The 22,585-nt window shown below is 72.3% G+C and overlaps 10 non-coding genes across 10 annotated transcripts; all 10 read right to left on the bottom strand.

Annotated features, from left to right (window-relative positions):
- Positions 1-429: 429 nt before the first annotated feature.
- On the bottom strand, positions 430-548 carry LOC122901380. Its single transcript, XR_006383467.1, has one exon. It is a non-coding gene; the product is annotated as a 5S ribosomal RNA (ribosomal RNA).
- A 2,171-nt stretch (positions 549-2,719) lies between these two features.
- LOC122901367 lies at positions 2,720-2,838 on the bottom strand. The gene has a single exon (XR_006383463.1). It is a non-coding gene; the product is annotated as a 5S ribosomal RNA (ribosomal RNA).
- A 2,178-nt stretch (positions 2,839-5,016) lies between these two features.
- LOC122901294 lies at positions 5,017-5,135 on the bottom strand. The gene has a single exon (XR_006383424.1). It is a non-coding gene; the product is annotated as a 5S ribosomal RNA (ribosomal RNA).
- A 2,171-nt stretch (positions 5,136-7,306) lies between these two features.
- Positions 7,307-7,425, bottom strand: LOC122901356. Its single transcript, XR_006383455.1, has one exon. It is a non-coding gene; the product is annotated as a 5S ribosomal RNA (ribosomal RNA).
- Positions 7,426-9,610: 2,185 nt separating this feature from the next.
- On the bottom strand, positions 9,611-9,729 carry LOC122901263. The gene has a single exon (XR_006383394.1). It is a non-coding gene; the product is annotated as a 5S ribosomal RNA (ribosomal RNA).
- Positions 9,730-11,905: 2,176 nt separating this feature from the next.
- Positions 11,906-12,024, bottom strand: LOC122901347. Its single transcript, XR_006383447.1, has one exon. It is a non-coding gene; the product is annotated as a 5S ribosomal RNA (ribosomal RNA).
- Positions 12,025-14,195: 2,171 nt separating this feature from the next.
- LOC122901346 lies at positions 14,196-14,314 on the bottom strand. The gene has a single exon (XR_006383446.1). It is a non-coding gene; the product is annotated as a 5S ribosomal RNA (ribosomal RNA).
- Positions 14,315-16,492: 2,178 nt separating this feature from the next.
- Positions 16,493-16,611, bottom strand: LOC122901261. The gene has a single exon (XR_006383393.1). It is a non-coding gene; the product is annotated as a 5S ribosomal RNA (ribosomal RNA).
- Positions 16,612-18,787: 2,176 nt separating this feature from the next.
- LOC122901345 lies at positions 18,788-18,906 on the bottom strand. The gene has a single exon (XR_006383445.1). It is a non-coding gene; the product is annotated as a 5S ribosomal RNA (ribosomal RNA).
- A 2,176-nt stretch (positions 18,907-21,082) lies between these two features.
- Positions 21,083-21,201, bottom strand: LOC122901344. The gene has a single exon (XR_006383444.1). It is a non-coding gene; the product is annotated as a 5S ribosomal RNA (ribosomal RNA).
- Between the last annotated feature and the right edge of the window lie 1,384 nt (positions 21,202-22,585).

Raw genomic sequence — 22,585 nt, 5'->3', positions numbered from 1 at the left:
CCCCGCCCTCCTCCCACAGCCCGTCGGCCCCCACCCCCTCCCCGCGTCCATGGCCGTGGTCCTCACCCCGGTCCCCCTTTCCCTGCCTCTGGCCCCCGAGCCCCCTCCAACACTGCCTCTCCCTGCCAGCAGCCCCCCAAGGTCGGCTGAGGCGCGGCTGGGCCTCGTGGCGTGGAGGCGGAAAGGCTGGGTTGTGGCCGGCCGCCCGTGCAGCGGGCCGCCCTTTTGGGGCCAGGGGCCCGCGATGCTGGGGCTGGGGTGGCCAGGGGTCGGGGGGTCAGGGGCCCGAGGTGACCGGGCTCAGGGGCTGCGGCGTTCAGGGACTGCTGGGAGGCCGCCGCGTTGGCGGCCAAGCGAGTGGGAGGGAGGCCGAAGGGGGAGAGAAAAGAGGAAGGCCAAACAAGACAAGCGTTTGGGGGCGAAAGAAAAAGCCTACAGCACCCGGTATTCCCAGGCGGTCTCCCATCCAAGTACTAACCAGGCCCGACCCTGCTTAGCTTCCGAGATCAGACGAGATCGGGCGCGTTCAGGGTGGTATGGCCGTAGACGCCTGCCGCCGCAGCTGGCCGCCCCAAGAGCCTGCTGCGCGCTTCGCGGGCCCCGGCGCGCGCCGCGGCTCACCCCTCCGCCTGTCCTTGTCCTGGCGCCTGCCTCCCCGCCCGCCCGCCCGCCCAGGGGCCCAGACGCCTGCGGGCCCCGGGGCCTCGCCAAAGTCCCTCCGGGCACTCTCCCATCCCGGGACTCCCCAGCCCCTCCGCCCCGTGCCTCTGCAGGTGGCAAGGGGCTGTGTCCTCGGGCCCGCGCGCGGTGAGCACAGCGCCCCCCAGCGCCCACCCAGCGCCCTAGGCCTGGCCCAGCTGGCCACCTGGCCTTCCCTCCTCTCCTCTCCTCTCCTCTGCTCTCCTCTCCTCTCCTCTCCTCTGCTCTCTTATGCTCTCCTCTCCTCTGCTCTCCTCTGCTCTCCTCTACTCTCCTCCAGTCAGCTCTGCTCTGCTCGGCTCGGCTCGGCTCGGCTCGGCTCGGCACGGCTTGGACGGGTTCGGTTCGCCCCTCCTCTGCACCCCGCCTCGCTCCCAGCCCACCCGAGGCCACGAGGACACGGGCGATGCCACACACCAGCCCAGAAGCGGCAGCCCCGCCCCGTGACCCTTCCTCCGCGCGCTTCCCCTCGCCACCCACCCGCAACAGGCCCTGACCAGAGACACGATAGGCCGGCTCACCTACACGGACACAGGGATACCCACGGAGACACAGGGACAGACACAGACTGAGGGATGTCTGCACAGACGGCCAGAACGCAGAGCCCCAGAGACAGACTCTCCAACCCGCAGTCCCCCCCACCCCCCCAGACCCTCCACACCCCCAGCTCCCAGGACAGACGCGGTGACCCTGACCGGCATGGGGACAGGGACCGGGTCGGAGACACGGGTGCACGCAACGCTCACACACCCACTCACACGCACAGGAACACACACACGCACGCACACACCCGCGCACACACGCACTCGGACAAGACACCACCCACCCAGGAGGCTGCGGTGGCCTGGCACCTGTCCCGGGAGGGAGGGCCGGCGTGCTTGGGCAGGGCTTTGGCCTAGGTGGCGGCGCCCTGGAGCTGCCGGAGGAGCCCGGGGAGCCCGAGGACCTGCCGGTGAGGTGTCAGCAGTCCCGTTCGGCTCCCTTTCCTGCCCAGCACCCGGTCTGGCCTGGGGGCCTGCCAGGGATTCTTTCATGGGTCTAGTCTTCTGGTGTGGGGTGTGGGGTGTGGGGTGTGGGGTGTGGGGTGTGGCGTGGGGCCGGGGGCGGGGCGGGGGCCTCTCTTGGCCCGGTGTGCGGCGCCTCCGGTCTTTCTCGGAGCGAGACAGCCCCGCGCTTGCCGTGGCTGCTCCCGGGAGACGCAGGGTGGAGCCGAGTGCCCAAGGCGCCGGGAGCCCACGCGGGTCGGCCATCTGGCGTCCTGGGCACCTCGGCCCGGGCGCGGGGCCCCAGGGGCGAAGGGGAGGTGGTCGGTGAGAAGGAAGGGAATGCCCTTCCGGCCTGAGCGGAGCCCAGGCCCGGTGGAGAGAAGGGGCAGGGTGGGCCCAGGTCGCGGGGGCGCCGGGAGGGGTGGGGCGGTGGGGCGGGCTGCCGGTGGGCTTTGGAGCTGGGGGCAGCCCGAGGGCCTCGCTAGGGGATCCAGGGCCCAGGGCCCGGGCCCGGGCGCACAGGCCCGAGGAGAGGTTGCCCGAGCCCGGGGTCGAGGCCCGCTCCTGCCTCCTGTCCCCCACAACCCCGGCCCCGGCCCGCCCCTCCCCGCCCTCCTCCCACAGCCCGTCGGCCCCCACCCCCTCCCCGCGTCCATGGCCGTGGTCCTCACCCCGGTCCCCCTTTCCCTGCCTCTGGCCCCCGAGCCCCCTCCAACACTGCCTCTCCCTGCCAGCAGCCCCCCAAGGTCGGCTGAGGCGCGGCTGGGCCTCGTGGCGTGGAGGCGGAAAGGCTGGGTTGTGGCCGGCCGCCCGTGCAGCGGGCCGCCCTTTTGGGGCCAGGGGCCCGCGATGCTGGGGCTGGGGTGGCCAGGGGTCGGGGGGTCAGGGGCCCGAGGTGACCGGGCTCAGGGGCTGCGGCGTTCAGGGACTGCTGGGAGGCCGCCGCGTTGGCGGCCAAGCGAGTGGGAGGGAGGCCGAAGGGGGAGAGAAAAGAGGAAGGCCAAACAAGACAAGCGTTTGGGGGCGAAAGAAAAAGCCTACAGCACCCGGTATTCCCAGGCGGTCTCCCATCCAAGTACTAACCAGGCCCGACCCTGCTTAGCTTCCGAGATCAGACGAGATCGGGCGCGTTCAGGGTGGTATGGCCGTAGACGCCTGCCGCCGCAGCTGGCCGCCCCAAGAGCCTGCTGCGCGCTTCGCGGGCCCCGGCGCGCGCCGCGGCTCACCCCTCCGCCTGTCCTTGTCCTGGCGCCTGCCTCCCCGCCCGCCCGCCCGCCCAGGGGCCCAGACGCCTGCGGGCCCCGGGGCCTCGCCAAAGTCCCTCCGGGCACTCTCCCATCCCGGGACTCCCCAGCCCCTCCGCCCCGTGCCTCTGCAGGTGGCAAGGGGCTGTGTCCTCGGGCCCGCGCGCGGTGAGCACAGCGCCCCCCAGCGCCCACCCAGCGCCCTAGGCCTGGCCCAGCTGGCCACCTGGCCTTCCCTCCTCTCCTCTCCTCTCCTCTGCTCTCCTCTCCTCTCCTCTCCTCTGCTCTCTTATGCTCTCCTCTCCTCTGCTCTCCTCTGCTCTCCTCTACTCTCCTCCAGTCAGCTCTGCTCGGCTCGGCTCGGCTCGGCTCGGCTCGGCTCTGCTCGGCTCGGCTGGGCACGGCTTGGACGGGTTCGGTTCTCCCCTCCTCTGCACCCCGCCTCGCTCCCAGCCCACCCGAGGCCACGAGGACACGGGCGATGCCACACACCCGCCCAGAAGCGGCAGCCCCGCCCCGTGACCCTTCCTCCGCGCGCTTCCCCTCGCCACCCACCCGCAACAGGCCCTGACCAGAGACACGATAGGCCGGCTCACCTACACGGACACAGGGATACCCACGGAGACACAGGGACAGACACAGACTGAGGGATGTCTGCACAGACGGCCAGAACGCAGAGCCCCAGAGACAGACTCTCCAACCCGCAGTCCCCCCCACCCCCCCAGACCCTCCACACCCCCAGCTCCCAGGACAGACGCGGTGACCCTGACCGGCATGGGACAGGGACCGGGTCGGAGACACGGGTGCACGCAACGCTCACACACCCACTCACACGCACAGGAACACACACACGCACGCACACACCCGCGCACACACGCACTCGGACAAGACACCACCCACCCAGGAGGCTGCGGTGGCCTGGCACCTGTCCCAGGAGGGAGGGCCGGCGTGCTTGGGCAGGGCTTTGGCCTAGGTGGCGGCGCCCTGGAGCTGCCGGAGGAGCCCGGGGAGCCCGAGGACCTGCCGGTGAGGTGTCAGCAGTCCCGTTCGGCTCCCTTTCCTGCCCAGCACCCGGTCTGGCCTGGGGGCCTGCCAGGGATTCTTTCATGGGTCTAGTCTTCTGGTGTGGGGTGTGGGGTGTGGGGTGTGGGGTGTGGCGTGGGGCCGGGGGCGGGGCGGGGGCCTCTCTTGGCCCGGTGTGCGGCGCCTCCGGTCTTTCTCGGAGCGAGACAGCCCCGCGCTTGCCGTGGCTGCTCCCGGGAGACGCAGGGTGGAGCCGAGTGCCCAAGGCGCCGGGAGCCCACGAGGGTCGGCCATCTGGCGTCCTGGGCACCTCGGCCCGGGCGCGGGGCCCCAGGGGCGAAGGGGAGGTGGTCGGTGAGAAGGAAGGGAATGCCCTTCCGGCCTGAGCGGAGCCCAGGCCCGGTGGAGAGAAGGGGCAGGGTGGGCCCAGGTCGCGGGGGCGCCGGGAGGGGTGGGGCGGTGGGGCGGGCTGCCGGTGGGCTTTGGAGCTGGGGGCAGCCCGAGGGCCTCGCTAGGGGATCCAGGGCCCAGGGCCCGGGCCCGGGCGCACAGGCCCGAGGAGAGGTTGCCCGAGCCCGGGGTCGAGGCCCGCTCCTGCCTCCTGTCCCCCACAACCCCGGCCCCGGCCCGCCCCTCCCCGCCCTCCTCCCACAGCCCGTCGGCCCCCACCCCCTCCCCGCGTCCATGGCCGTGGTCCTCACCCCGGTCCCCCTTTCCCTGCCTCTGGCCCCCGAGCCCCCTCCAACACTGCCTCTCCCTGCCAGCAGCCCCCCAAGGTCGGCTGAGGCGCGGCTGGGCCTCGTGGCGTGGAGGCGGAAAGGCTGGGTTGTGGCCGGCCGCCCGTGCAGCGGGCCGCCCTTTTGGGGCCAGGGGCCCGCGATGCTGGGGCTGGGGTGGCCAGGGGTCGGGGGGTCAGGGGCCCGAGGTGACCGGGCTCAGGGGCTGCGGCGTTCAGGGACTGCTGGGAGGCCGCCGCGTTGGCGGCCAAGCGAGTGGGAGGGAGGCCGAAGGGGGAGAGAAAAGAGGAAGGCCAAACAAGACAAGCGTTTGGGGGCGAAAGAAAAAGCCTACAGCACCCGGTATTCCCAGGCGGTCTCCCATCCAAGTACTAACCAGGCCCGACCCTGCTTAGCTTTCGAGATCAGACGAGATAGGGCGCGTTCAGGGTGGTATGGCCGTAGACGCCTGCCGCCGCAGCTGGCCGCCCCAAGAGCCTGCTGCGCGCTTCGCGGGCCCCGGCGCGCGCCGCGGCTCACCCCTCCGCCTGTCCTTGTCCTGGCGCCTGCCTCCCCGCCCGCCCGCCCGCCCAGGGGCCCAGACGCCTGCGGGCCCCGGGGCCTCGCCAAAGTCCCTCCGGGCACTCTCCCATCCCGGGACTCCCCAGCCCCTCCGCCCCGTGCCTCTGCAGGTGGCAAGGGGCTGTGTCCTCGGGCCCGCGCGCGGTGAGCACAGCGCCCCCCAGCGCCCACCCAGCGCCCTAGGCCTGGCCCAGCTGGCCACCTGGCCTTCCCTCCTCTCCTCTCCTCTCCTCTGCTCTCCTCTCCTCTCCTCTCCTCTGCTCTCTTATGCTCTCCTCTCCTCTGCTCTCCTCTGCTCTCCTCTACTCTCCTCCAGTCAGCTCTGCTCTGCTCGGCTCGGCTCGGCTCGGCTCGGCTCGGCACGGCTTGGACGGGTTCGGTTCGCCCCTCCTCTGCACCCCGCCTCGCTCCCAGCCCACCCGAGGCCACGAGGACACGGGCGATGCCACACACCAGCCCAGAAGCGGCAGCCCCGCCCCGTGACCCTTCCTCCGCGCGCTTCCCCTCGCCACCCACCCGCAACAGGCCCTGACCAGAGACACGATAGGCCGGCTCACCTACACGGACACAGGGATACCCACGGAGACACAGGGACAGACACAGACTGAGGGATGTCTGCACAGACGGCCAGAACGCAGAGCCCCAGAGACAGACTCTCCAACCCGCAGTCCCCCCCACCCCCCCAGACCCTCCACACCCCCAGCTCCCAGGACAGACGCGGTGACCCTGACCGGCATGGGGACAGGGACCGGGTCGGAGACACGGGTGCACGCAACGCTCACACACCCACTCACACGCACAGGAACACACACACGCACGCACACACCCGCGCACACACGCACTCGGACAAGACACCACCCACCCAGGAGGCTGCGGTGGCCTGGCACCTGTCCCGGGAGGGAGGGCCGGCGTGCTTGGGCAGGGCTTTGGCCTAGGTGGCGGCGCCCTGGAGCTGCCGGAGGAGCCCGGGGAGCCCGAGGACCTGCCGGTGAGGTGTCAGCAGTCCCGTTCGGCTCCCTTTCCTGCCCAGCACCCGGTCTGGCCTGGGGGCCTGCCAGGGATTCTTTCATGGGTCTAGTCTTCTGGTGTGGGGTGTGGGGTGTGGGGTGTGGGGTGTGGGGTGTGGCGTGGGGCCGGGGGCGGGGCGGGGGCCTCTCTTGGCCCGGTGTGCGGCGCCTCCGGTCTTTCTCGGAGCGAGACAGCCCCGCGCTTGCCGTGGCTGCTCCCGGGAGACGCAGGGTGGAGCCGAGTGCCCAAGGCGCCGGGAGCCCACGCGGGTCGGCCATCTGGCGTCCTGGGCACCTCGGCCCGGGCGCGGGGCCCCAGGGGCGAAGGGGAGGTGGTCGGTGAGAAGGAAGGGAATGCCCTTCCGGCCTGAGCGGAGCCCAGGCCCGGTGGAGAGAAGGGGCAGGGTGGGCCCAGGTCGCGGGGGCGCCGGGAGGGGTGGGGCGGTGGGGCGGGCTGCCGGTGGGCTTTGGAGCTGGGGGCAGCCCGAGGGCCTCGCTAGGGGATCCAGGGCCCAGGGCCCGGGCCCGGGCGCACAGGCCCGAGGAGAGGTTGCCCGAGCCCGGGGTCGAGGCCCGCTCCTGCCTCCTGTCCCCCACAACCCCGGCCCCGGCCCGCCCCTCCCCGCCCTCCTCCCACAGCCCGTCGGCCCCCACCCCCTCCCCGCGTCCATGGCCGTGGTCCTCACCCCGGTCCCCCTTTCCCTGCCTCTGGCCCCCGAGCCCCCTCCAACACTGCCTCTCCCTGCCAGCAGCCCCCCAAGGTCGGCTGAGGCGCGGCTGGGCCTCGTGGCGTGGAGGCGGAAAGGCTGGGTTGTGGCCGGCCGCCCGTGCAGCGGGCCGCCCTTTTGGGGCCAGGGGCCCGCGATGCTGGGGCTGGGGTGGCCAGGGGTCGGGGGGTCAGGGGCCCGAGGTGACCGGGCTCAGGGGCTGCGGCGTTCAGGGACTGCTGGGAGGCCGCCGCGTTGGCGGCCAAGCGAGTGGGAGGGAGGCCGAAGGGGGAGAGAAAAGAGGAAGGCCAAACAAGACAAGCGTTTGGGGGCGAAAGAAAAAGCCTACAGCACCCGGTATTCCCAGGCGGTCTCCCATCCAAGTACTAACCAGGCCCGACCCTGCTTAGCTTCCGAGATCAGACGAGATCGGGCGCGTTCAGGGTGGTATGGCCGTAGACGCCTGCCGCCGCAGCTGGCCGCCCCAAGAGCCTGCTGCGCGCTTCGCGGGCCCCGGCGCGCGCCGCGGCTCACCCCTCCGCCTGTCCTTGTCCTGGCGCCTGCCTCCCCGCCCGCCCGCCCGCCCAGGGGCCCAGACGCCTGCGGGCCCCGGGGCCTCGCCAAAGTCCCTCCGGGCACTCTCCCATCCCGGGACTCCCCAGCCCCTCCGCCCCGTGCCTCTGCAGGTGGCAAGGGGCTGTGTCCTCGGGCCCGCGCGCGGTGAGCACAGCGCCCCCCAGCGCCCACCCAGCGCCCTAGGCCTGGCCCAGCTGGCCACCTGGCCTTCCCTCCTCTCCTCTCCTCTCCTCTGCTCTCCTCTCCTCTCCTCTCCTCTGCTCTCTTATGCTCTCCTCTCCTCTGCTCTCCTCTGCTCTCCTCTACTCTCCTCCAGTCAGCTCTGCTCGGCTCGGCTCGGCTCGGCTCGGCTCGGCTCTGCTCGGCTCGGCTGGGCACGGCTTGGACGGGTTCGGTTCTCCCCTCCTCTGCACCCCGCCTCGCTCCCAGCCCACCCGAGGCCACGAGGACACGGGCGATGCCACACACCCGCCCAGAAGCGGCAGCCCCGCCCCGTGACCCTTCCTCCGCGCGCTTCCCCTCGCCACCCACCCGCAACAGGCCCTGACCAGAGACACGATAGGCCGGCTCACCTACACGGACACAGGGATACCCACGGAGACACAGGGACAGACACAGACTGAGGGATGTCTGCACAGACGGCCAGAACGCAGAGCCCCAGAGACAGACTCTCCAACCCGCAGTCCCCCCCACCCCCCCAGACCCTCCACACCCCCAGCTCCCAGGACAGACGCGGTGACCCTGACCGGCATGGGACAGGGACCGGGTCGGAGACACGGGTGCACGCAATGCTCACACACCCACTCACACGCACAGGAACACACACACGCACGCACACACCCGCGCACACACGCACTCGGACAAGACACCACCCACCCAGGAGGCTGCGGTGGCCTGGCACCTGTCCCGGGAGGGAGGGCCGGCGTGCTTGGGCAGGGCTTTGGCCTAGGTGGCGGCGCCCTGGAGCTGCCGGAGGAGCCCGGGGAGCCCGAGGACCTGCCGGTGAGGTGTCAGCAGTCCCGTTCGGCTCCCTTTCCTGCCCAGCACCCGGTCTGGCCTGGGGGCCTGCCAGGGATTCTTTCATGGGTCTAGTCTTCTGGTGTGGGGTGTGGGGTGTGGGGTGTGGGGTGTGGGGTGTGGCGTGGGGCCGGGGGCGGGGCGGGGGCCTCTCTTGGCCCGGTGTGCGGCGACTCCGGTCTTTCTCGGAGCGAGACAGCCCCGCGCTTGCCGTGGCTGCTCCCGGGAGACGCAGGGTGGAGCCGAGTGCCCAAGGCGCCGGGAGCCCACGAGGGTCGGCCATCTGGCGTCCTGGGCACCTCGGCCCGGGCGCGGGGCCCCAGGGGCGAAGGGGAGGTGGTCGGTGAGAAGGAAGGGAATGCCCTTCCGGCCTGAGCGGAGCCCAGGCCCGGTGGAGAGAAGGGGCAGGGTGGGCCCAGGTCGCGGGGGCGCCGGGAGGGGTGGGGCGGTGGGGCGGGCTGCCGGTGGGCTTTGGAGCTGTGGGCAGCCCGAGGGCCTCGCTAGGGGATCCAGGGCCCAGGGCCCGGGCCCGGGCGCACAGGCCCGAGGAGAGGTTGCCCGAGCCCGGGGTCGAGGCCCGCTCCTGCCTCCTGTCCCTCACAACCCCGGCCCCGGCCCGCCCCTCCCCGCCCTCCTCCCACAGCCCGTCGGCCCCCACCCCCTCCCCGCGTCCATGGCCGTGGTCCTCACCCCGGTCCCCCTTTCCCTGCCTCTGGCCCCTGAGCCCCCTCCAACACTGCCTCTCCCTCCCAGCAGCCCCCCAAGGTAGGCTGAGGCGCGGCTGGGCCTCGTGGCGTGGAGGCGGAAAGGCTGGGTTGTGGCCGGCCGCCCGTGCAGCGGGCCGCCCTTTTGGGGCCAGGGGCCCGCGATGCTGGGGCTGGGGTGGCCAGGGGTCGGGGGGTCAGGGGCCCGAGGTGACCGGGCTCCGGGGCTGCGGCGTTCAGGGACTGCTGGGAGGCCGCCGCGTTGGCGGCCAAGCGAGTGGGAGGGAGGCCGAAGGGGGAGAGAAAAGAGGAAGGCCAAACAAGACAAGCGTTTGGGGGCGAAAGAAAAAGCCTACAGCACCCGGTATTCCCAGGCGGTCTCCCATCCAAGTACTAACCAGGCCCGACCCTGCTTAGCTTCCGAGATCAGACGAGATCGGGCGCGTGCAGGGTGGTATGGCCGTAGACGCCTGCCGCCGCAGCTGGCCGCCCCAAGAGCCTGCTGCGCGCTTCGCGGGCCCCGGCGCGCGCCGCGGCTCACCCCTCAGCCTGTCCTTGTCCTGGCGCCTGCCTCCCCGCCCGCCCGCCCGCCCAGGGGCCCAGACGCCTGCGGGCCCCGGGGCCTCGCCAAAGTCCCTCCGGGCACTCTCCCATCCCGGGACTCCCCAGCCCCTCCGCCCCGTGCCTCTGCAGGTGGCAAGGGGCTGTGTCCTCGGGCCCGCGCGCGGTGAGCACAGCGCCCCCCAGCGCCCACCCAGCGCCCTAGACCTGGCCCAGCTGGCCACCTGGCCTTCCCTCCTCTCCTCTCCTCTCCTCTGCTCTCCTCTCCTCTCCTCTCCTCTGCTCTCTTATGCTCTCCTCTCCTCTGCTCTCCTCTGCTCTCCTCTACTCTCCTCCAGTCAGCTCTGCTCTGCTCGGCTCGGCTCGGCTCGGCTCGGCTCGGCTCGGCACGGCTTGGACGGGTTCGGTTCTCCCCTCCTCTGCACCCCGCCTCGCTCCCAGCCCACCCGAGGCCACGAGGACACGGGCGATGCCACACACCCGCCCAGAAGCGGCAGCCCCGCCCCGTGACCCTTCCTCCGCGCGCTTCCCCTCGCCACCCACCCGCAACAGGCCCTGACCAGAGACACGATAGGCCGGCTCACCTACACGGACACAGGGATACCCACGGAGACACAGGGACAGACACAGACTGAGGGATGTCTGCACAGACGGCCAGAACGCAGAGCCCCAGAGACAGACTCTCCAACCCGCAGTCCCCCCCACCCCCCCAGACCCTCCACACCCCCAGCTCCCAGGACAGACGCGGTGACCCTGACCGGCATGGGGACAGGGACCGGGTCGGAGACACGGGTGCACGCAACGCTCACACACCCACTCACACGCACAGGAACACCCACACGCACGCACACACCCGCGCACACACGCACTCGGACAAGACACCACCCACCCAGGAGGCTGCGGTGGCCTGGCACCTGTCCCGGGAGGGAGGGCCGGCGTGCTTGGGCAGGGCTTTGGCCTAGGTGGCGGCGCCCTGGAGCTGCCGGAGGAGCCCGGGGAGCCCGAGGACCTGCCGGTGAGGTGTCAGCAGTCCCGTTCGGCTCCCTTTCCTGCCCAGCACCCGGTCTGGCCTGGGGGCCTGCCAGGGATTCTTTCATGGGTCTAGTCTTCTGGTGTGGGGTGTGGGGTGTGGGGTGTGGGGTGTGGGGTGTGGCGTGGGGCCGGGGGCGGGGCGGGGGCCTCTCTTGGCCCGGTGTGCGGCGCCTCCGGTCTTTCTCGGAGCGAGACAGCCCCGCGCTTGCCGTGGCTGCTCCCGGGAGACGCAGGGTGGAGCCGAGTGCCCAAGGCGCCGGGAGCCCACGCGGGTCGGCCATCTGGCGTCCTGGGCACCTCGGCCCGGGCGCGGGGCCCCAGGGGCGAAGGGGAGGTGGTCGGTGAGAAGGAAGGGAATGCCCTTCCGGCCTGAGCGGAGCCCAGGCCCGGTGGAGAGAAGGGGCAGGGTGGGCCCAGGTCGCGGGGGCGCCGGGAGGGGTGGGGCGGTGGGGCGGGCTGCCGGTGGGCTTTGGAGCTGGGGGCAGCCCGAGGGCCTCGCTAGGGGATCCAGGGCCCAGGGCCCGGGCCCGGGCGCACAGGCCCGAGGAGAGGTTGCCCGAGCCCGGGGTCGAGGCCCGCTCCTGCCTCCTGTCCCCCACAACCCCGGCCCCGGCCCGCCCCTCCCCGCCCTCCTCCCACAGCCCGTCGGCCCCCACCCCCTCCCCGCGTCCATGGCCGTGGTCCTCACCCCGGTCCCCCTTTCCCTGCCTCTGGCCCCCGAGCCCCCTCCAACACTGCCTCTCCCTGCCAGCAGCCCCCCAAGGTCGGCTGAGGCGCGGCTGGGCCTCGTGGCGTGGAGGCGGAAAGGCTGGGTTGTGGCCGGCCGCCCGTGCAGCGGGCCGCCCTTTTGGGGCCAGGGGCCCGCGATGCTGGGGCTGGGGTGGCCAGGGGTCGGGGGGTCAGGGGCCCGAGGTGACCGGGCTCAGGGGCTGCGGCGTTCAGGGACTGCTGGGAGGCCGCCGCGTTGGCGGCCAAGCGAGTGGGAGGGAGGCCGAAGGGGGAGAGAAAAGAGGAAGGCCAAACAAGACAAGCGTTTGGGGGCGAAAGAAAAAGCCTACAGCACCCGGTATTCCCAGGCGGTCTCCCATCCAAGTACTAACCAGGCCCGACCCTGCTTAGCTTCCGAGATCAGACGAGATCGGGCGCGTTCAGGGTGGTATGGCCGTAGACGCCTGCCGCCGCAGCTGGCCGCCCCAAGAGCCTGCTGCGCGCTTCGCGGGCCCCGGCGCGCGCCGCGGCTCACCCCTCCGCCTGTCCTTGTCCTGGCGCCTGCCTCCCCGCCCGCCCGCCCGCCCAGGGGCCCAGACGCCTGCGGGCCCCGGGGCCTCGCCAAAGTCCCTCCGGGCACTCTCCCATCCCGGGACTCCCCAGCCCCTCCGCCCCGTGCCTCTGCAGGTGGCAAGGGGCTGTGTCCTCGGGCCCGCGCGCGGTGAGCACAGCGCCCCCCAGCGCCCACCCAGCGCCCTAGGCCTGGCCCAGCTGGCCACCTGGCCTTCCCTCCTCTCCTCTCCTCTCCTCTGCTCTCCTCTCCTCTCCTCTCCTCTGCTCTCTTATGCTCTCCTCTCCTCTGCTCTCCTCTGCTCTCCTCTACTCTCCTCCAGTCAGCTCTGCTCTGCTCGGCTCGGCTCGGCTCGGCTCGGCTCGGCACGGCTTGGACGGGTTCGGTTCGCCCCTCCTCTGCACCCCGCCTCGCTCCCAGCCCACCCGAGGCCACGAGGACACGGGCGATGCCACACACCAGCCCAGAAGCGGCAGCCCCGCCCCGTGACCCTTCCTCCGCGCGCTTCCCCTCGCCACCCACCCGCAACAGGCCCTGACCAGAGACACGATAGGCCGGCTCACCTACACGGACACAGGGATACCCACGGAGACACAGGGACAGACACAGACTGAGGGATGTCTGCACAGACGGCCAGAACGCAGAGCCCCAGAGACAGACTCTCCAACCCGCAGTCCCCCCCACCCCCCCAGACCCTCCACACCCCCAGCTCCCAGGACAGACGCGGTGACCCTGACCGGCATGGGGACAGGGACCGGGTCGGAGACACGGGTGCACGCAACGCTCACACACCCACTCACACGCACAGGAACACACACACGCACGCACACACCCGCGCACACACGCACTCGGACAAGACACCACCCACCCAGGAGGCTGCGGTGGCCTGGCACCTGTCCCGGGAGGGAGGGCCGGCGTGCTTGGGCAGGGCTTTGGCCTAGGTGGCGGCGCCCTGGAGCTGCCGGAGGAGCCCGGGGAGCCCGAGGACCTGCCGGTGAGGTGTCAGCAGTCCCGTTCGGCTCCCTTTCCTGCCCAGCACCCGGTCTGGCCTGGGGGCCTGCCAGGGATTCTTTCATGGGTCTAGTCTTCTGGTGTGGGGTGTGGGGTGTGGGGTGTGGGGTGTGGGGTGTGGCGTGGGGCCGGGGGCGGGGCGGGGGCCTCTCTTGGCCCGGTGTGCGGCGCCTCCGGTCTTTCTCGGAGCGAGACAGCCCCGCGCTTGCCGTGGCTGCTCCCGGGAGACGCAGGGTGGAGCCGAGTGCCCAAGGCGCCGGGAGCCCACGCGGGTCGGCCATCTGGCGTCCTGGGCACCTCGGCCCGGGCGCGGGGCCCCAGGGGCGAAGGGGAGGTGGTCGGTGAGAAGGAAGGGAATGCCCTTCCGGCCTGAGCGGAGCCCAGGCCCGGTGGAGAGAAGGGGCAGGGTGGGCCCAGGTCGCGGGGGCGCCGGGAGGGGTGGGGCGGTGGGGCGGGCTGCCGGTGGGCTTTGGAGCTGGGGGCAGCCCGAGGGCCTCGCTAGGGGATCCAGGGCCCAGGGCCCGGGCCCGGGCGCACAGGCCCGAGGAGAGGTTGCCCGAGCCCGGGGTCGAGGCCCGCTCCTGCCTCCTGTCCCCCACAACCCCGGCCCCGGCCCGCCCCTCCCCGCCCTCCTCCCACAGCCCGTCGGCCCCCACCCCCTCCCCGCGTCCATGGCCGTGGTCCTCACCCCGGTCCCCCTTTCCCTGCCTCTGGCCCCCGAGCCCCCTCCAACACTGCCTCTCCCTGCCAGCAGCCCCCCAAGGTCGGCTGAGGCGCGGCTGGGCCTCGTGGCGTGGAGGCGGAAAGGCTGGGTTGTGGCCGGCCGCCCGTGCAGCGGGCCGCCCTTTTGGGGCCAGGGGCCCGCGATGCTGGGGCTGGGGTGGCCAGGGGTCGGGGGGTCAGGGGCCCGAGGTGACCGGGCTCAGGGGCTGCGGCGTTCAGGGACTGCTGGGAGGCCGCCGCGTTGGCGGCCAAGCGAGTGGGAGGGAGGCCGAAGGGGGAGAGAAAAGAGGAAGGCCAAACAAGACAAGCGTTTGGGGGCGAAAGAAAAAGCCTACAGCACCCGGTATTCCCAGGCGGTCTCCCATCCAAGTACTAACCAGGCCCGACCCTGCTTAGCTTCCGAGATCAGACGAGATCGGGCGCGTTCAGGGTGGTATGGCCGTAGACGCCTGCCGCCGCAGCTGGCCGCCCCAAGAGCCTGCTGCGCGCTTCGCGGGCCCCGGCGCGCGCCGCGGCTCACCCCTCCGCCTGTCCTTGTCCTGGCGCCTGCCTCCCCGCCCGCCCGCCCGCCCAGGGGCCCAGACGCCTGCGGGCCCCGGGGCCTCGCCAAAGTCCCTCCGGGCACTCTCCCATCCCGGGACTCCCCAGCCCCTCCGCCCCGTGCCTCTGCAGGTGGCAAGGGGCTGTGTCCTCGGGCCCGCGCGCGGTGAGCACAGCGCCCCCCAGCGCCCACCCAGCGCCCTAGGCCTGGCCCAGCTGGCCACCTGGCCTTCCCTCCTCTCCTCTCCTCTCCTCTGCTCTCCTCTCCTCTCCTCTCCTCTGCTCTCTTATGCTCTCCTCTCCTCTGCTCTCCTCTGCTCTCCTCTACTCTCCTCCAGTCAGCTCTGCTCGGCTCGGCTCGGCTCGGCTCGGCTCGGCTCTGCTCGGCTCGGCTGGGCACGGCTTGGACGGGTTCGGTTCTCCCCTCCTCTGCACCCCGCCTCGCTCCCAGCCCACCCGAGGCCACGAGGACACGGGCGATGCCACACACCCGCCCAGAAGCGGCAGCCCCGCCCCGTGACCCTTCCTCCGCGCGCTTCCCCTCGCCACCCACCCGCAACAGGCCCTGACCAGAGACACGATAGGCCGGCTCACCTACACGGACACAGGGATACCCACGGAGACACAGGGACAGACACAGACTGAGGGATGTCTGCACAGACGGCCAGAACGCAGAGCCCCAGAGACAGACTCTCCAACCCGCAGTCCCCCCCACCCCCCCAGACCCTCCACACCCCCAGCTCCCAGGACAGACGCGGTGACCCTGACCGGCATGGGACAGGGACCGGGTCGGAGACACGGGTGCACGCAACGCTCACACACCCACTCACACGCACAGGAACACACACACGCACGCACACACCCGCGCACACACGCACTCGGACAAGACACCACCCACCCAGGAGGCTGCGGTGGCCTGGCACCTGTCCCAGGAGGGAGGGCCGGCGTGCTTGGGCAGGGCTTTGGCCTAGGTGGCGGCGCCCTGGAGCTGCCGGAGGAGCCCGGGGAGCCCGAGGACCTGCCGGTGAGGTGTCAGCAGTCCCGTTCGGCTCCCTTTCCTGCCCAGCACCCGGTCTGGCCTGGGGGCCTGCCAGGGATTCTTTCATGGGTCTAGTCTTCTGGTGTGGGGTGTGGGGTGTGGGGTGTGGGGTGTGGCGTGGGGCCGGGGGCGGGGCGGGGGCCTCTCTTGGCCCGGTGTGCGGCGCCTCCGGTCTTTCTCGGAGCGAGACAGCCCCGCGCTTGCCGTGGCTGCTCCCGGGAGACGCAGGGTGGAGCCGAGTGCCCAAGGCGCCGGGAGCCCACGAGGGTCGGCCATCTGGCGTCCTGGGCACCTCGGCCCGGGCGCGGGGCCCCAGGGGCGAAGGGGAGGTGGTCGGTGAGAAGGAAGGGAATGCCCTTCCGGCCTGAGCGGAGCCCAGGCCCGGTGGAGAGAAGGGGCAGGGTGGGCCCAGGTCGCGGGGGCGCCGGGAGGGGTGGGGCGGTGGGGCGGGCTGCCGGTGGGCTTTGGAGCTGTGGGCAGCCCGAGGGCCTCGCTAGGGGATCCAGGGCCCAGGGCCCGGGCCCGGGCGCACAGGCCCGAGGAGAGGTTGCCCGAGCCCGGGGTCGAGGCCCGCTCCTGCCTCCTGTCCCTCACAACCCCGGCCCCGGCCCGCCCCTCCCCGCCCTCCTCCCACAGCCCGTCGGCCCCCACCCCCTCCCCGCGTCCATGGCCGTGGTCCTCACCCCGGTCCCCCTTTCCCTGCCTCTGGCCCCTGAGCCCCCTCCAACACTGCCTCTCCCTCCCAGCAGCCCCCCAAGGTAGGCTGAGGCGCGGCTGGGCCTCGTGGCGTGGAGGCGGAAAGGCTGGGTTGTGGCCGGCCGCCCGTGCAGCGGGCCGCCCTTTTGGGGCCAGGGGCCCGCGATGCTGGGGCTGGGGTGGCCAGGGGTCGGGGGGTCAGGGGCCCGAGGTGACCGGGCTCCGGGGCTGCGGCGTTCAGGGACTGCTGGGAGGCCGCCGCGTTGGCGGCCAAGCGAGTGGGAGGGAGGCCGAAGGGGGAGAGAAAAGAGGAAGGCCAAACAAGACAAGCGTTTGGGGGCGAAAGAAAAAGCCTACAGCACCCGGTATTCCCAGGCGGTCTCCCATCCAAGTACTAACCAGGCCCGACCCTGCTTAGCTTCCGAGATCAGACGAGATCGGGCGCGTGCAGGGTGGTATGGCCGTAGACGCCTGCCGCCGCAGCTGGCCGCCCCAAGAGCCTGCTGCGCGCTTCGCGGGCCCCGGCGCGCGCCGCGGCTCACCCCTCAGCCTGTCCTTGTCCTGGCGCCTGCCTCCCCGCCCGCCCGCCCGCCCAGGGGCCCAGACGCCTGCGGGCCCCGGGGCCTCGCCAAAGTCCCTCCGGGCACTCTCCCATCCCGGGACTCCCCAGCCCCTCCGCCCCGTGCCTCTGCAGGTGGCAAGGGGCTGTGTCCTCGGGCCCGCGCGCGGTGAGCACAGCGCCCCCCAGCGCCCACCCAGCGCCCTAGACCTGGCCCAGCTGGCCACCTGGCCTTCCCTCCTCTCCTCTCCTCTCCTCTGCTCTCCTCTCCTCTCCTCTCCTCTGCTCTCTTATGCTCTCCTCTCCTCTGCTCTCCTCTGCTCTCCTCTACTCTCCTCCAGTCAGCTCTGCTCTGCTCGGCTCGGCTCGGCTCGGCTCGGCTCGGCTCGGCACGGCTTGGACGGGTTCGGTTCTCCCCTCCTCTGCACCCCGCCTCGCTCCCAGCCCACCCGAGGCCACGAGGACACGGGCGATGCCACACACCCGCCCAGAAGCGGCAGCCCCGCCCCGTGACCCTTCCTCCGCGCGCTTCCCCTCGCCACCCACCCGCAACAGGCCCTGACCAGAGACACGATAGGCCGGCTCACCTACACGGACACAGGGATACCCACGGAGACACAGGGACAGACACAGACTGAGGGATGTCTGCACAGACGGCCAGAACGCAGAGCCCCAGAGACAGACTCTCCAACCCGCAGTCCCCCCCACCCCCCCAGACCCTCCACACCCCCAGCTCCCAGGACAGACGCGGTGACCCTGACCGGCATGGGGACAGGGACCGGGTCGGAGACACGGGTGCACGCAACGCTCACACACCCACTCACACGCACAGGAACACCCACACGCACGCACACACCCGCGCACACACGCACTCGGACAAGACACCACCCACCCAGGAGGCTGCGGTGGCCTGGCACCTGTCCCGGGAGGGAGGGCCGGCGTGCTTGGGCAGGGCTTTGGCCTAGGTGGCGGCGCCCTGGAGCTGCCGGAGGAGCCCGGGGAGCCCGAGGACCTGCCGGTGAGGTGTCAGCAGTCCCGTTCGGCTCCCTTTCCTGCCCAGCACCCGGTCTGGCCTGGGGGCCTGCCAGGGATTCTTTCATGGGTCTAGTCTTCTGGTGTGGGGTGTGGGGTGTGGGGTGTGGGGTGTGGGGTGTGGCGTGGGGCCGGGGGCGGGGCGGGGGCCTCTCTTGGCCCGGTGTGCGGCGCCTCCGGTCTTTCTCGGAGCGAGACAGCCCCGCGCTTGCCGTGGCTGCTCCCGGGAGACGCAGGGTGGAGCCGAGTGCCCAAGGCGCCGGGAGCCCACGCGGGTCGGCCATCTGGCGTCCTGGGCACCTCGGCCCGGGCGCGGGGCCCCAGGGGCGAAGGGGAGGTGGTCGGTGAGAAGGAAGGGAATGCCCTTCCGGCCTGAGCGGAGCCCAGGCCCGGTGGAGAGAAGGGGCAGGGTGGGCCCAGGTCGCGGGGGCGCCGGGAGGGGTGGGGCGGTGGGGCGGGCTGCCGGTGGGCTTTGGAGCTGGGGGCAGCCCGAGGGCCTCGCTAGGGGATCCAGGGCCCAGGGCCCGGGCCCGGGCGCACAGGCCCGAGGAGAGGTTGCCCGAGCCCGGGGTCGAGGCCCGCTCCTGCCTCCTGTCCCCCACAACCCCGGCCCCGGCCCGCCCCTCCCCGCCCTCCTCCCACAGCCCGTCGGCCCCCACCCCCTCCCCGCGTCCATGGCCGTGGTCCTCACCCCGGTCCCCCTTTCCCTGCCTCTGGCCCCCGAGCCCCCTCCAACACTGCCTCTCCCTGCCAGCAGCCCCCCAAGGTCGGCTGAGGCGCGGCTGGGCCTCGTGGCGTGGAGGCGGAAAGGCTGGGTTGTGGCCGGCCGCCCGTGCAGCGGGCCGCCCTTTTGGGGCCAGGGGCCCGCGATGCTGGGGCTGGGGTGGCCAGGGGTCGGGGGGTCAGGGGCCCGAGGTGACCGGGCTCAGGGGCTGCGGCGTTCAGGGACTGCTGGGAGGCCGCCGCGTTGGCGGCCAAGCGAGTGGGAGGGAGGCCGAAGGGGGAGAGAAAAGAGGAAGGCCAAACAAGACAAGCGTTTGGGGGCGAAAGAAAAAGCCTACAGCACCCGGTATTCCCAGGCGGTCTCCCATCCAAGTACTAACCAGGCCCGACCCTGCTTAGCTTCCGAGATCAGACGAGATCGGGCGCGTTCAGGGTGGTATGGCCGTAGACGCCTGCCGCCGCAGCTGGCCGCCCCAAGAGCCTGCTGCGCGCTTCGCGGGCCCCGGCGCGCGCCGCGGCTCACCCCTCCGCCTGTCCTTGTCCTGGCGCCTGCCTCCCCGCCCGCCCGCCCGCCCAGGGGCCCAGACGCCTGCGGGCCCCGGGGCCTCGCCAAAGTCCCTCCGGGCACTCTCCCATCCCGGGACTCCCCAGCCCCTCCGCCCCGTGCCTCTGCAGGTGGCAAGGGGCTGTGTCCTCGGGCCCGCGCGCGGTGAGCACAGCGCCCCCCAGCGCCCACCCAGCGCCCTAGGCCTGGCCCAGCTGGCCACCTGGCCTTCCCTCCTCTCCTCTCCTCTCCTCTGCTCTCCTCTCCTCTCCTCTCCTCTGCTCTCTTATGCTCTCCTCTCCTCTGCTCTCCTCTGCTCTCCTCTACTCTCCTCCAGTCAGCTCTGCTCTGCTCGGCTCGGCTCGGCTCGGCTCGGCTCGGCTCGGCACGGCTTGGACGGGTTCGGTTCTCCCCTCCTCTGCACCCCGCCTCGCTCCCAGCCCACCCGAGGCCACGAGGACACGGGCGATGCCACACACCAGCCCAGAAGCGGCAGCCCCGCCCCGTGACCCTTCCTCCGCGCGCTTCCCCTCGCCACCCACCCGCAACAGGCCCTGACCAGAGACACGATAGGCCGGCTCACCTACACGGACACAGGGATACCCACGGAGACACAGGGACAGACACAGACTGAGGGATGTCTGCACAGACGGCCAGAACGCAGAGCCCCAGAGACAGACTCTCCAACCCGCAGTCCCCCCCACCCCCCCAGACCCTCCACACCCCCAGCTCCCAGGACAGACGCGGTGACCCTGACCGGCATGGGGACAGGGACCGGGTCGGAGACACGGGTGCACGCAACGCTCACACACCCACTCACACGCACAGGAACACACACACGCACGCACACACCCGCGCACACACGCACTCGGACAAGACACCACCCACCCAGGAGGCTGCGGTGGCCTGGCACCTGTCCCGGGAGGGAGGGCCGGCGTGCTTGGGCAGGGCTTTGGCCTAGGTGGCGGCGCCCTGGAGCTGCCGGAGGAGCCCGGGGAGCCCGAGGACCTGCCGGTGAGGTGTCAGCAGTCCCGTTCGGCTCCCTTTCCTGCCCAGCACCCGGTCTGGCCTGGGGGCCTGCCAGGGATTCTTTCATGGGTCTAGTCTTCTGGTGTGGGGTGTGGGGTGTGGGGTGTGGGGTGTGGGGTGTGGCGTGGGGCCGGGGGCGGGGCGGGGGCCTCTCTTGGCCCGGTGTGCGGCGCCTCCGGTCTTTCTCGGAGCGAGACAGCCCCGCGCTTGCCGTGGCTGCTCCCGGGAGACGCAGGGTGGAGCCGAGTGCCCAAGGCGCCGGGAGCCCACGCGGGTCGGCCATCTGGCGTCCTGGGCACCTCGGCCCGGGCGCGGGGCCCCAGGGGCGAAGGGGAGGTGGTCGGTGAGAAGGAAGGGAATGCCCTTCCGGCCTGAGCGGAGCCCAGGCCCGGTGGAGAGAAGGGGCAGGGTGGGCCCAGGTCGCGGGGGCGCCGGGAGGGGTGGGGCGGTGGGGCGGGCTGCCGGTGGGCTTTGGAGCTGGGGGCAGCCCGAGGGCCTCGCTAGGGGATCCAGGGCCCAGGGCCCGGGCCCGGGCGCACAGGCCCGAGGAGAGGTTGCCCGAGCCCGGGGTCGAGGCCCGCTCCTGCCTCCTGTCCCCCACAACCCCGGCCCCGGCCCGCCCCTCCCCGCCCTCCTCCCACAGCCCGTCGGCCCCCACCCCCTCCCCGCGTCCATGGCCGTGGTCCTCACCCCGGTCCCCCTTTCCCTGCCTCTGGCCCCCGAGCCCCCTCCAACACTGCCTCTCCCTGCCAGCAGCCCCCCAAGGTCGGCTGAGGCGCGGCTGGGCCTCGTGGCGTGGAGGCGGAAAGGCTGGGTTGTGGCCGGCCGCCCGTGCAGCGGGCCGCCCTTTTGGGGCCAGGGGCCCGCGATGCTGGGGCTGGGGTGGCCAGGGGTCGGGGGGTCAGGGGCCCGAGGTGACCGGGCTCAGGGGCTGCGGCGTTCAGGGACTGCTGGGAGGCCGCCGCGTTGGCGGCCAAGCGAGTGGGAGGGAGGCCGAAGGGGGAGAGAAAAGAGGAAGGCCAAACAAGACAAGCGTTTGGGGGCGAAAGAAAAAGCCTACAGCACCCGGTATTCCCAGGCGGTCTCCCATCCAAGTACTAACCAGGCCCGACCCTGCTTAGCTTCCGAGATCAGACGAGATCGGGCGCGTTCAGGGTGGTATGGCCGTAGACGCCTGCCGCCGCAGCTGGCCGCCCCAAGAGCCTGCTGCGCGCTTCGCGGGCCCCGGCGCGCGCCGCGGCTCACCCCTCCGCCTGTCCTTGTCCTGGCGCCTGCCTCCCCGCCCGCCCGCCCGCCCAGGGGCCCAGACGCCTGCGGGCCCCGGGGCCTCGCCAAAGTCCCTCCGGGCACTCTCCCATCCCGGGACTCCCCAGCCCCTCCGCCCCGTGCCTCTGCAGGTGGCAAGGGGCTGTGTCCTCGGGCCCGCGCGCGGTGAGCACAGCGCCCCCCAGCGCCCACCCAGCGCCCTAGGCCTGGCCCAGCTGGCCACCTGGCCTTCCCTCCTCTCCTCTCCTCTCCTCTGCTCTCCTCTCCTCTCCTCTCCTCTGCTCTCTTATGCTCTCCTCTCCTCTGCTCTCCTCTGCTCTCCTCTACTCTCCTCCAGTCAGCTCTGCTCGGCTCGGCTCGGCTCGGCTCGGCTCGGCTCTGCTCGGCTCGGCTGGGCACGGCTTGGACGGGTTCGGTTCTCCCCTCCTCTGCACCCCGCCTCGCTCCCAGCCCACCCGAGGCCACGAGGACACGGGCGATGCCACACACCCGCCCAGAAGCGGCAGCCCCGCCCCGTGACCCTTCCTCCGCGCGCTTCCCCTCGCCACCCACCCGCAACAGGCCCTGACCAGAGACACGATAGGCCGGCTCACCTACACGGACACAGGGATACCCACGGAGACACAGGGACAGACACAGACTGAGGGATGTCTGCACAGACGGCCAGAACGCAGAGCCCCAGAGACAGACTCTCCAACCCGCAGTCCCCCCCACCCCCCCAGACCCTCCACACCCCCAGCTCCCAGGACAGACGCGGTGACCCTGACCGGCATGGGACAGGGACCGGGTCGGAGACACGGGTGCACGCAACGCTCACACACCCACTCACACGCACAGGAACACACACACGCACGCACACACCCGCGCACACACGCACTCGGACAAGACACCACCCACCCAGGAGGCTGCGGTGGCCTGGCACCTGTCCCGGGAGGGAGGGCCGGCGTGCTTGGGCAGGGCTTTGGCCTAGGTGGCGGCGCCCTGGAGCTGCCGGAGGAGCCCGGGGAGCCCGAGGACCTGCCGGTGAGGTGTCAGCAGTCCCGTTCGGCTCCCTTTCCTGCCCAGCACCCGGTCTGGCCTGGGGGCCTGCCAGGGATTCTTTCATGGGTCTAGTCTTCTGGTGTGGGGTGTGGGGTGTGGGGTGTGGGGTGTGGGGTGTGGCGTGGGGCCGGGGGCGGGGCGGGGGCCTCTCTTGGCCCGGTGTGCGGCGCCTCCGGTCTTTCTCGGAGCGAGACAGCCCCGCGCTTGCCGTGGCTGCTCCCGGGAGACGCAGGGTGGAGCCGAGTGCCC

Source organism: Neovison vison, chromosome 2 (assembly GCF_020171115.1).
Source record: "Neovison vison isolate M4711 chromosome 2, ASM_NN_V1, whole genome shotgun sequence".
Taxonomy (NCBI): Eukaryota; Metazoa; Chordata; class Mammalia; order Carnivora; family Mustelidae; genus Neogale; species Neogale vison.
The sequence above is the reverse complement of the archived record's forward strand: the minus strand, read 5'-3'. Positions and strand labels throughout refer to the sequence as shown.